The sequence below is a fragment of the Syngnathus leptorhynchus genome, chromosome 14 (genome assembly GCF_054491065.1).
Source record: "Syngnathus leptorhynchus isolate UIUO chromosome 14, UIUO_Slep, whole genome shotgun sequence".
Lineage (NCBI taxonomy): Eukaryota > Metazoa > Chordata > Actinopteri > Syngnathiformes > Syngnathidae > Syngnathus > Syngnathus leptorhynchus.
Window position 1 is genome coordinate 1,945,114 of NC_141208.1, and position 13,821 is coordinate 1,958,934.

A 13,821-nucleotide genomic window follows, 5' to 3' on the forward strand; every position below is an offset into this window, starting at 1 on the left:
TTACAAGTGCAGCTGATCATAAATCCGACGGCATCGCGCATCTCATTAGAACGGCTACGTCGCTCCATACCCTGCCGTCGAATACTAACGAGCACGGAGCGCATGATTTTCAGGGACGTGATACTCCACCAATTAGCTTCAGCTCATTACGACGCCGGTGTTTTGCACATGATGAGAATCTTGACACTCAGACAGAGAAAGGTATCGTATCAATCTTTCCCATCGGAAATAATTTGAGTTGTTAGTTGCCCTTAAAAATCTGAATTAGTAGCTCTTAATTTTGCATACAAACATATCGAGCGGTCATACATACATTAGAAATGCGTAAATTGTTCCGAAACACCGCTAATATATCACAGTAATAGTTTACAGGCTCTCTCTAGTGGTAAAAGGAAGAATCTGTCTCTTATTTATTAAGAATTTAGTTTTTACTGTCCATTTTTAATACGAATATTAAAAAGAAGACTAACATTTCGAACAAAAATAATGACATTATGATTATAATGATATGAAGATAGGATGTAAACTTGCTTATTTATTTATTGATTTAATTTCACTTGATATTTTAAAACGGCCGCTACGGCATTGAGTTGAAAAACTCAATTTTTCATCTCAGGATAGTCACGAACCAAACATCCGAGTTTGAATTCATATTTAAATCTGTAATATAAAAAGTGAGGGGCCTCATTAAACAAGCGACAAGTGAAGAATTCGCTGAATCTTAATTGCGCCGAGCTGACCTACAGGCGTCACCTCTGAAAAAGGTACATCATTTTCGCCAGCTACTTTGCGCCGTCGCCATAAATAATCAACGTAAAAAAACAAAACAAAAAAGTCACACCAGTCGCCAAGCCAACAAACATTCACCCCTCAAAAACCTACAGGTTTGTCATCACCTTGTCACGGCAAAGAAGTTTCTACACGAGGAGAGCGGCTCGTTATTTTTAATTGGTTCTTAGTTCGTCTATGGTAGTTGCCCGGGTCCCCGATGTCAAAAGGGACCTTTGCCATAGACAGCCGTACAAATACGATTGGTGTTGCGGTGTTATAACCCTTTAAGCAACGGCTATTTGAGTACATTTAACGGCACAACATATGCTAAGGACACAAAGTATACGACGATACTCACAGGCGTATATTCAATTGTGACCATCTTTCCAATTTTGATTTTTTCATTGGCTTTTTGGGCGACAGATTCCAACACAGGAAGGCCAACAATCACCTTCTTCTTTCTCCATGACTGTGATTAGTTTTGCTTTACTTTATCCATTACAATAGATTAGTTGGTACAAAGCGGCGTTAAGGTGACGTATGATTTGAAATCATCCTGCCTGTTTATTTGTTTGACACGTGACCGGCATCTGGGCATAAATTGGTGAGCGGCTCGTGTTAGTGGATTCATTTGCGGCTGTTTCTGACAGGCCCAGTCTAAGCGTAACAATCGTACAGCAAGCTGCCAAACATCTGACCCACAATTTGTTTTTACTCTGTATGAATTATAATTGCATCATGCAGAGAACACTCGCTGGTCTGTGCGCGTGTGCGCGTTCCCCTGATTCCTTCCATCGAAGCGTAGCGGTACCAGAAGCCGAGTTGTATTTCTTTCCTTTTGTTCCGTGAGATCCATAGCTCAAAGGTTGTGTGTTCTCTAAAACCTTCATCTCAGCTCACACCAAGGGTTCTCAAAAGAAAAATAAAGCGTTTGGCGGCTCTACAGCAATACTCTGTGATATGCCTCATATTAATTGGTGGAGAAACAGAATTCGGGAAGGAACGTAAACAACATGCTTCACATACTTTAGGTTCATTTTTACAAGCTAAAATATAAATTAGGTTCAAACACACAATAATGAGGGGAAATACAAAAATTGCATCCAGAAACTGACTGTGTCAATAATAACTAGTTACATTTTCCCTAGTTTGTGGACAGGGTAGGCAGGGGAGGCGGAATGTAAAGATGATGAAAAAAATAATTATAATTCTTAGATGAAATAATTTTCCATTTGAGTACTCTAATCCTCTATGGGGTTTTTTCTACTGGGTTTGCAGTTTTTTTTTAAAAATGCGTCATCTACTAAAATGCTAACTCTAGTTATTCCTTCTCAGCGTGGCTCTCATACTCCTTCGTATAAAAGACGGCATGCGGCGTCATTATATTGTAATTATTTCAAGCTGGCACTTAGGGAGCTATACTGCATATATGCGTTGCCCGTGTTGACAGTGGCATAAATTAGCCTAATTATGAATCTCCATTAGCGTGCGGGATGGTGACTTTATGCAATGGAAAGGCACTCGGGGCCCGCCCTCTTTCGTTTTGACATCACCTCCTCAAAGATTCATTATTTGCATCACGCTTCAAGTGACTGATTTAGCCAAATTACGGCCCTCCTCGAACTCCAACGGCGGCACGTGGATTAAAACGGAGGTGCTACGTTCATAGCGTCCTGAATGCTTTTTTCTTGAACTTTTTATTTATCATAAATAGTTACTGGAAGGATTTATCATGTGATTGACAGAATGAACTCAGTAAAGACGCTTTCGTAACAGTTTGTTTGGACTGCCGTCATTCCAAAGTCGCAAAACGGAAGCGGCAACAAGTCATACCAAAAGCAATGGGAAAGGGGGGGGGGGGGGTTCTTGAAGTCAACATTTGCATATAAATTGCGGCATTAAGGCGTGACACGGTATTAGCAAACAGCCCGCTCGATCACGCCACAGCTGGCTAATTAATGGCTGTTTTCAAGAGGGGGAAGTCTAATTGCTGGTGGGTGGTCTCATTATGGCCGCAGCGGCTGCTTGACCACAAGCGGCGACACTTAAGTTGGATTTGTGAGAATGCGATAAATAAGAAGCCGGGCCATTAATGACTCCTTTGTTACCTTATTTATTGATTCGTCATGTCTTACTACTTGAATTTCTTGCGCTTGTTGCAGATACAGTGGTAGCTCTACTAACGAACGCCTATACTTAGGAACTTTTCAAGATACGAACCGGAGCGTCGTGATATTTTTGCATGTACTTACGAACCAATTTTCGACTTCCGAACCGACGCACCAAATTATAAGTGGTGGGTTCAATTCTTCTGGATAATTATTTGGATATATATGTTTATCTAATAATATTTTGCAGATACTTGAAATCCTGTTTACTTTGTACATATTATATGGATGGATTATAAAGGATGAAAAATTATTTTCCCACTAACTTAAGCAAACATCCATTTGCCTGTCATCTCGTCCATTAGTTGCTGCACTAATGCAAGCTATTATCGTCGCAGGAGGGGGGGCGCACAAAGTGGAGTGAATATGGCATTTGTAAGCGAACAAGATGGCTCCATGACATTTTCTCCCGTTCTCCGCGCCGATTGACGAAGGCCGCCATATGGTCAGTATTTATCAAGAGGCTCTGCCGCCATGGTGATTGAATGTGAGCTGAAGGTGAGGCTGCAGACAGCTGAGAGCGGAGTTTGGCCCCCAGGCCTGAGGTCTAGTAGTGGGTTGTTCATCATCCCCCCCCTTTAAAGGAAGGTCAGCATTCCAATGAATCACACGCTGCAGCAGCCCAAACTTACAGCTTGTTCTCTGTCAGCTTTACTGCAAGAAAGCTGCAGTGTTCAGCAGCAGACTAATCCACACTGCCACCAACCCACGGGCATCTTTCGAGGGGATTTGAGTAGACCAAGACACTGAATATTCTTAATTCGGGGATGTACGAGTGGTGATGAATGGGCCCTCAGAATCCAGCGACACCCTCATTAGATGCCATAAGCAGAAATGACCCGACTTTTTGGGTTAAATAAAGAGCCTAAAAAGTTGGGTCGGTCCTTGTTTGATCCAACTTGGGTTATTTTGGACCCAAATGGTTTCAAAGACTTCAAACCAAAAAGACAGACTTGGCACTTTTTCTGGGTTTACCCCTGATAGCCTAGCCTACAAAATTTTAAATGCTCAGTGTAACTGGTTTCAAAGTTCTTCTTCAGACTTTTTTGTGAGTCTTCTCATGATAAAAATGCCTCCTAAACTTCATAAAATATAACTTGGGGTAATACTTTTCTAAACATTGAAGGGGATGCTACAAGTTTAAACTCAAAACCTCAACTGCAGCTTCAAACCAAAATACTTCCAGTCTCTTTTCCTACAGTAACTTATTGAGACTTTTTTGTGGGTCTGTTCATACCTGACAAATTCTTGCTACCAAATCAAACTGTCTTCTGGGTCTGAAAACATGATGGTTGCAACTAAAAAAGTGATTTAAAATTTGTCCAACTAGTGTTGATGGTTCCGGCTGAGATTTTTTTATGGCAATCCTTTGGGGTGCCAGAACACAAGCATCAGCACTTTCATGGTAACAGTAGTGAGCGTGGAGGATAAAATAAAAAATAATCAAAAGATGTTCCCAATGTCAGGGAAGCTGATCTGTTTTGAAACATGTCCGTTTCGTCAAATTTAATCTGAAAGGCTCCACTCACAGCCACTTGGCAGCAAGCTTGACAATAACAAGGCCCGCTTACTGGCAGCGTACTTCCGAAGGGATCCTGTCTCCCATCATGTTTGACACGTCCTGGAATACAAAGAAATATGTCCCGTGGTACACGAATCTGCACGTCCGGGATGCTGGAAAATGTCCCCGGCAGCCGGCAGCTTGTCAAAGCCAAGGGAACATGACAATAGTTTCCCCTCGTTGTCCCTCTCACGCTTCATATACCCACTTTCTAATAAGTGGAAAAGTCACAGAGAGGTAGTGTTTTACTTTTAAAAGGGAATAAAAAAGTGGCAGTGATACGGAGAGGTGTCAACGCGCCGTCAGCCGTGCTGACATTATCAGACTTGCGCAGGAAGCTTGTTTCACAGCAGGAGGTAAGTACTCACTACCACCTCCCAACAAAAATGCTGCTAATCCCCTCAAGGTGCAAGCAGACGACTTTCACATCATCTTTTTTTGCGATGCGCACGTCACATGGACACGTCAACGTCGGAGGTGGCCGTTTGGTCAATATTGTCCGACTTGCAGCTCATCAGTTCCAACTTTTCCAAAGCAGCAATTGGAAACTTTAGATAGTGATCTATCTAGCTAGATAGAAATAGATAGATAGCTGAGAAAGTTTTTATTTTCATTTATATGCTCCTAGACGGGCTATTGATTAGGCAGCTCTGCCCAACGCTGTGCGCTGGCAACACCCCACCAGCTGCAGAGATTATGGAGAAAACTGTAATCGAGAACCCTGGCAGGCTAATCTTCCCTCGACTAACCTCGGCTGACATCATTGATTGGCAGCCGAATGAAGAATTAATGTTAAAGAGTCTCGTATAGATTCTTTTACAAGGGCAACTGCGCATTAGACATGAGCCCGATGACGCTTTTTTTGTTAAGATGTCTCACCCCTTTTGTCTTTGCGGTTCTGTTCTATTATTATATTTAGTTTCAAGTAGCAACTGGAGTGGAAATCTAGTTTTTGTGTCATATAAACTTTGATACAGCACAGGAAGTATCAATACTGAATCATCTGAGAGACAGTTTAAGGTGTTTAAGGAAGGACTGCTGTTTTTGTTAGCAACAGTTAGCCATAGTTGATGTCGTCAAGAGTGGATGACATGTAGGTCACAAGATTGTGCTCTGAATACAAACCGTTAAGCCCTAAACTTCAAAACCCTACCCTCTGCTTAACCCCTTTTCCTAACCCTGAAGCATAACTGTTGACAGTTCAAATAAAATAAGTCAACTAAAAAGTCTCTTGGAAAAGCTTTAGATTAATCCAGCAATTCGAGAGCTCTCCACATTTATTGGCAGATTTACCAAAATAAACAACTGTGTGAGAAAAGAAGATAAACCACATTGTGATTTAGGAAAGAACCCACTGATGCACAATACCTGCTTAGCTCAGAGAATAATAATTGCACGCATGTCTTTTTTTTTCTTATTTCTTTTTTGTTTCTTTCTTTTAAACTTCATTTTCTCACAGTGGCCCCAAGATACGGTTGTATCCGAAAGGAGTCATTTAAAGTAGGGCGTGTGTACTCAGTGAGTGTGTGTATGCGGTGGGCAGGCGGGGGTGCTAAACTGGGCAATGCAGACCTACCTTAGACTGGTCTTCCCCATCCTACAAATGCAATGCAGACCTACCTTAGACTGGTCTTCCCCATCCTACAAATGCAATGCAGACCTACCTTAGACTGGTCTTCCCCAGCCTCGAAATGCAATGCAGACCTACCTTAGACTGGTCTTCCCCAGCCTCGAAATGCAATGCAGACCTACCTTAGACTGGTCTTCCCCAGCCTCGAAATGCAATGCAGACCTACCTTAGACTGGTCTTCCCCAGCCTCGAAATGCAATGCAGACCTACCTTAGACTGGTCTTCCCCATCCTCGAAATACAGTCGAGTATTCTCGACACTGCAGGTAAGCTACTGCCCCCTGGTGGCCTTTTCAATGAGCCCCGATTGGAGGAGCCAGCATCTTCATTGAATATATGTAACAAGAAGCTTCTGTGTTTAGCCAAATTAGGCCTCGTGAATTTTGAGCCACATGCGTCAGCACGTTCCCGAACGCCCCCTATAGGCACATGCTTAGTACGTAAACGGTGATTAATGGCCTGAGGCCACAGAACGTTATGTAAAGGACCAAATCATCCTTTCACTGATGCTCAAGAGTGTGGAATAGGACTTTTCATGAATAATATACATGTACAGATCTTGCTTCAAATTCACTGGAAAAGCACACAGCAAAAATGATAAATTATAACTTTGGTTTGACAGCATCAAGGATTCAGTGGTGTACCTAATGAAGTGTCGGGTATTAATATTCATGTTGCCACTTTTATTCATTTGCAGCGTTTAGAGCCCAAAAAAAGGGCAGTCCTGGATGCAAATGAATTTAAATGCCACTTCATGATTGGCGTAAAGTGTATGACAATTATGTGAATATATTGACATTTTGAAAATGCAAGTCATAAAAATGTGACATTAATTGTTGTCGGCTTGTTTTTTTTTTTATATATATAACAATACATACAATTAGGTATCATAATACATTATTCGTTTTAGATTACAATTTAGCGATCATTTTGGACAAAGCTGCGTTATAACTCGTTTGTCCCACCTCAGACATCCTCATCAGCACCATTTTGCATCGCCATATTATTTTTGGTTACGCCCCTCATCACCACGGCCGCGGGCAAATTACCAGCGACCCCTTCTCCTTCGTATCTCCCTTTGACGATCAACCGGTAATTGGGACTGTGCCCGGCGACCGGCGAGCCTCATGTCTCATAATTGACCGGCAGTCTCTCGCGCTGACGACTCGTTAACGGCGGCCACCTCTGCGGCCTCCATCTTGACGGCGGTCTTAATTGGAGAGCACGCCGCCGTCAAAAAAAACAACAGCCCTGCCACAAGTGCTGCTTTGGCTCCCGCTGCGTCATTTTTGTGTAATGGCAGGCGCACTTCTAAGCATCTTTGAAGGACAACACTCTCGCTCTGTCAGTAAAGCCACAACAACACCCTCCCCACTCCGACTCTCCGCCCCCGCAGTACCGCTACACTTTCATCCGCTCCACAATCCGGCATTTGTGCCTCCAAAAGGGACGCTTTTGACTCAAAACAACGACAGTCGAGCCAATTAACCTTTTGCGGGCGTGTTTGTGTGTGTGCATGTGCGTGTGTGTGAAAGCGAGAGAGCCATTTTTCTAACAAGAAAAATGGTTTGTTGTGTTGATCACATGGAGGATGTCTTGAGAGATACAACAGAGAGACACTCACCAGAAGATGATAGCCCCTTTTGCGCTGTCTACAGAGCCATCATTTTCCATGGTGCTAAATGGCACCAATACGGGTATAAAGTAGAGTCGACTGGGCAATTTTCCACCTTTGGAGGTCATAACACTGCCAAAACAGCCAGAACAACACCGGTCATTTTACGTTGGCTGAAAAAATAATTTACAGCAATTGTACACCTTTTTACAGGTTCTTGCGCGGGGTGAACGGCAACAACTCGGGGTAAAAAGTCAATCAGGCTAGATTGCACTTTGGGGGATAGTAATTATCATAACTTACTTGTATGTGTAAAATCCTTTCATAATAGCTCAAATGGATGGAGACAAAAGTCAACCGGGTAATCTTTCCACCTTTGGGGGTGGAAAAAGAGGGAGGAGAATGTGTGTAAAGTTTTTTTTTTTTTTTTGTACCTTTAATCCAGATTACTGTTTATCATGAACAGCACTGACAAAATACAACATTGATTGATGCTTCCAAGGGAAAGAAGAAAATGTATTCTTCCCACTCACCATTTTCTCTCTCAAAGCCCGACGGGGGTGTCATGGACACGGCGGGCAGATGAGCTGAGGACGGGTAGACCACGGCGGGAGGTCAGGAGCTCAGCGTTGACCTGAGAAGAAGTCCATTATTCGTCCATCTCGTCTCTGACCGCTGCCATTATTCCGCCACTCCAACTCATGCACTTTATAGGGAAAGTTTCAGAACCTCCACGTTGAAACACCTGAGTTCATCAATGTGTCCACCTGCGGTGTGTGTGTGTTTGTGTGTGTGTATGGGGGTGGCCAACTTATCTACAGTTTATTATTGTACACTAATATGAATAATCTTTTAAAATTAGCAGCTAGCAGTTCGTTCTCAATACACTTACCCAATTAGACGAATCAGTTTTGTCTGTGAAATGCACCTTGCTTTTTCTTCTTGGCTATAAGCTCTTGTGTTAAATGCTCACTGTACCTTTCTCCGTTACCAAAAACAAACATTTCCAAATGCTGTGTATATACTAAAATACTAATTTTAGAATTTAATATTAGCTTGGCGCGACGGCAACGTGGCGCGTAAATACTTATTAAACGTGAATGCAATAGTAAGAATCCGGTCACCTTTCAAAATAAAAGATATTTGCCGCTGTAACCGGAAGTACAAAATAAACCGGAAGTTTGTTTGTTTTGTAGGGCCCGTTACAGTAGCAGTCCGCATAGGTTGGGGACCACTCCTTTTTGCCATGCCTATAAAGGCCAGCCATAATATTTGCATAATATAACTCAACAGATGCTCCACAATGTGTTCCCACAATGCATCACGATTCAGTGTCAGCAGGGTAAAATTATGACACTGCTGTGAGTGCACACGCAAACTATACTTCATGTAAAATAGGCGGCTGCTCGCTATGCAAATTGTCTCCCTTGGGCTTGGATGTATTATGGAATTCTTATTACCTCTCATTGTATGTGTCTAATGAGTGAGTGAAAAGACATTACATCACCATGCAGAGATATGCAAAGGTGCTTTCTATGCTAATTGAGTCCTTTTCAGATTAGCACCATGTTATGTCTTCCTTACCCAAATGTGCTCACTATATTAAAATGTAAGGCTTGTTTGCTCACCAACTGTTTCAAAAAAAAAAAAAAAAGGATGATAATGATGCACAGCATATTTCTTGCTATGGTGAAATTGGCTCATTTTAGGGGCAGATCTGTTTCTGCCAAACAATACTATATTTAAGAGTGTCTGCTAACGATGCAGCTCTGCTTACCCCTTTGGCTTTGACGTGGCAGTACCTTCTTTTGCTCTGGATCTTCACCCAGTCTTTTGTTGAGAAACTCTTTGCTGGTGGGTTGTTTTTGTTGTTGTTTTTTCATGTTAATGAGCTCCCTAACTTTGGTGGTCACTTCTTGCTAATTAGCGTTGAATGCCATTTATTTCCCGTGTCCTTTTATTTGTGTTTTGCACATGAAAGAAGCTGCAGAGTGTAGTGGAGCAAAGGCAGCTAGCCATCTCGCAGATTTGAACAAAGCGTGACTGATGTCTTCTTCCCCGCTATTAGACTGACTCCCAGCCGCTATGATTAATAGCGGCCTCCTAAAAGGCGCTTTCGCGGCCAGCCGAAGGCAAAGTCGCAAATCAGCGTCTTCACTCCCACGTTTTATGTTTGTCATTTCCCTTTGAGGACGACCCGGACAGAAATGATTGGAACTGTATTAAAATGTCTCCTCTATGTATTTGAACAGAGGGGTGGTGGGCGGTTGTAGAACTTTAGAGGCTTTTTTTTTTTTTTTTTTTTTCTTGGACGTGTCAGACATTTTTGTTATCATGTGTTGCTAGGCACAATTTACACACTAGTAGAAGGACGTGTCTCATGTTTCAAATCCACTCTTCCTCTCCTCCAAACCATTTTTTTATATTAATTACTATATCACCAGACATAATTATGTGTATCTGGTGCATGATATGTCAGGAATAATTGCTTGAGTCTGATTAATTTTTGGCACTAAGAGCCTTCAGCTCTCAATTTTTCTTGCACTCTCAGAAATTTCAACTTCCTGCCTCGTATTATTTCTTTTCCACTTTGTGTGCAGTTATCTTCAGTGCTCACAAAATATCCTGGCAGGGGATTTACCTGTTTAATAGCCAATTTAATCTCTTCAGTGCACTCTGAGCACTTCATTTTCATAAATACACCTGACTGCTAGTATTTAAGTTCAATTAGGAGCCATGGATCAGATTCATATTGTTGTTGCAAACGAGAGAGAGAGAGAGAAATGTCACTCTAGCCATATCGTTTTAATAAATGACCCACGTAGCATTTTCCAATGATATCCCCCTCTAATATGAAAATAGGAATCGTTTTTATGAATATCCCATGAACACCTTTCAAGAAAACTTCAAATGAGCTCACAAGCACCTTTGAAGCCTTCACTCGAACCCGAGGCAACTCAGGCAGTGGTTTCACGGAGATGCCATAAAGGCCCCTCGAGTCACAGCCAAACGTGGGAGCTTCCGGGCTGGAAGGAGATGAGCCTCACGTGGCAGAATGCTCCCATGACAAAGTTTTACCTGCAGCGCAAGCAAAGGAAAGGAACCAAAATAGTCCCCAATGTTTTCAGCTGATATTGTGTTGCTCCACTTTGTGTTTAGTATTCATGGTTGAGGAGCTGGGAGGAAATTGCTTTGGTGAATAAAAATGACACACACATAAAAAAAAAAAAAAAGCAAACGATTCAAGCGGCAAGCAACAATGGATGGGCCTGCACAATTTCTTTTCCAAATACAATCCAAAATATGTTCAGCAATTTTATGCCATCCACGTTAGCACCGTCCATTGTAACCTCTGGTTTAGATGAAGTCTTAACCAAGTCATGAACTGATGAAGCCTTGAAATACATCCAGTAAGATTCCTGTTGTGTTTGAACTGAACGGGGTTCAATGTCACACTTGGTCACTGCTGGATCACATTAAAGCTTAAACAAGTGTTTTCCCTCCTTATTGATAAGCCTTTTTATGAATGCATTCACACACGGCAGGCGCCACCTTGCCCACCGGCCGCCATCCGATCCAAGGCCGACCCGGCCTCTCTCTCGCTGGTGATAATATTTAACAGCTGACCTTATCTCGCCCACCGCCGGTGAACAGGAAGCAGAGCGCTAAGGCCTGACATGGCAGCCACAAGTGTATGCTAATCCACAGGCGGCCGGGCTGATTAAAAGATGAATATCGGCAACGGGGCGATAAAACCCAAGGTGGGCCGCGGGTGGTGATGGCGTCACATGTGAACGGTCACACTCCAAGCAGCGTGTAATGATACCCACTCTCTGAAGCATGTTCAATTTGTTGTCGTCGCAGAGCAGTAATCGCGATAGGGACCGAGTCTTGCTGAAAAAAAAAAAAAAAAAGTCCCAAGTCATTGACACATCCAGAAAAACAGAAACGCCACACGTCATTCACACACCCTCTAATAATGTAAATAAATAAATCTCTCCCTTACCTTGCCTGTAATAAATTGAAATTCATATTTTATCAGTATTGCTGTCGAAGCAACAGGCATCTCTCCAGCAGTCCCACATTCCCTTCTTTTTTGCCTTGTGGCACCAACAACCGAAAAATATCCAGACAAAAACACAGCTGACAAGCAGAAAGATGCGTCTTTTCAAGGCGCGTGCGTGGGCCCTGATGACTTTGGCCGACTTGAACGTTCTGTCACATCCCATTGCGCTCGCAGGTGCTAAATGCCATACCTCGCACCTCCCTGACGTGTAAACATTTGAAACTGCTCGGGAAAGAAGGTTAATTATTCATCTTCCACATCGCCTGGTGACTTTTTATTTCTGTTTGTGTCACGTAAGCAATATAGATAAGACGCAGCTCGGAGCCAGCGTCGGGAGTAAATAAATACCCTACTTAATTAGTATTCCTGCGGGACATTTGCTGTGCTAAAGATCCTGTTTATCTTAGCGCGTTTGCACAGGCTCAGTGGAGGTCGGGACACGTTCAAGGGCAAAACATTTTCCCTTGACGTTTCTGTAGGAGACATGTCAAAGTAGGATTTTTAGTCAATTTACATTTGGCTTTACTTCCTTTCTTTTTCAGCCACAGAGTGAAACATCAACTTGCAACTGAAAACACAGAATATATTTATTTCTGTCGCATGATTTTGTTTGAGAGTGACTCAAAAATGGAAAGCTTCATGTCATTTGTTTGTTCTCCCAATAAAATAATATTCGAGTTAGACTCGCATGAGCTAAAGGAAATGTCAAATGAGACACGGTTGAAAACGTGCTAATGCAACACATTTATCTTTTTTGGACCTTTATCAGCCAGGAGATGAGCTGCAAAATTTTTCATTCCGGTGGACGTAAAAGGCGTCTCTTCATTTTATTTACGTGTCACGGACGCTGCACATTAATCAACATTAGAGCGCAAAGACGATTGAGTCGTTCGTTTTCCATCTCCCGGCCACCTTTAAAGAAACTAAAGATGGAGAGGCTCTCGTATTAATTCATGCGTGTGTCTGTCTTATTTATTTTCAGAAATGAAAGAGAGAGGAAAAACTGGTGACTTATATGCTTCAAAAAAATCAATGCCAGGATGCTCTTGGCCTGTAAAAAAAAAAAAAAATCTGCTATGTGCCCGGCATTAATGGAACTGCGGCCACCCACCACAAAGCAGCTGGCCTGTTGAACATTCCAATCTGTTGGCGTTGGCAACCACGCCGGCGGCCTTTTTAGCTTGTTAATTAGCAGCTCCAACATTTGGGACCACCTAGCACCAAACTTTTACTTGCTCATCCAAAAGACCATATGAAGGCACTTCCAGGATAAGGGTGACGTTATTTATTAAGCGGTCACGGAGTTCTTAATAATAGTCTTAAATTGCAATAATATATGGAATTTCACATGTCCTACAGCGCTGTCAGAACGTGGTGTTGGCGCTTTCAATTTCATTTAGCGCCATTAGAAATTCATTTCGCAGTAAATGACTTTCCCTCAAGACGTTCCCACATGACCTACTTTTTTTTTCTTCTTTTCCGAACTCAAGTAGCTTCTCTTCATCATCACCGTACATGAATCTTAAACAGCTCATTCTTAGCAGAGCACCGGCTTATTATTATTGAAGCTTGTGGGGTCACGGGGGGGATTCAAGAGACCTTGTATATGATATATATAATATATATACCACCTGTCATAGTTTTGCACTGATGGATGTACATTACTCATAGCCAGCCATCTAATTGCTACTAACCACCGTCTACTCATTTCCACGTCTGTGCACAATTCATCAAAGTCACACGGTAGTTTCCATAAGCGTCATTTCGGTTCCAGCCAGGTGTGCACGGCTTATTCTTCGTGATCCGACACACAGGTTAAAAGGCTGATGACAAAAAGCCGTACAACTGAGCTGACATGTTTCACTTTTGAGCGTGAAATGAACATCCGCAATGTTCGTGTCCATGCCAACAAGACTTAATAAGGTAGATGATGTAAGTTTTTTTTTTTTTTTTTTCAATTTCCTGCTTCACCGGGCATCCTATGGAGACGAGGGGGGGGGGAGGAACCACT

General features: G+C 42.4%; 1 protein-coding gene across 1 annotated transcript in view; it reads right to left on the reverse strand.

Moving 5' to 3' along the window:
* Positions 1–8,822, reverse strand: part of LOC147045882 (receptor-type tyrosine-protein phosphatase F-like) — a 180,470-nt gene extending 171,648 nt beyond the window's left edge. Inside the window, exons 1-4 of the mRNA XM_085929539.1 lie at positions 8,637–8,822; positions 8,278–8,378; positions 8,048–8,118; positions 7,754–7,876 (exon numbers count right to left, since the gene is read on the reverse strand). The gene's annotated coding sequence lies outside the window, so the exon portion shown is untranslated. The remainder of the gene's footprint in view (positions 1–7,753; positions 7,877–8,047; positions 8,119–8,277; positions 8,379–8,636) is intronic.
* Positions 8,823–13,821: the final 4,999 nt, after the last annotated feature.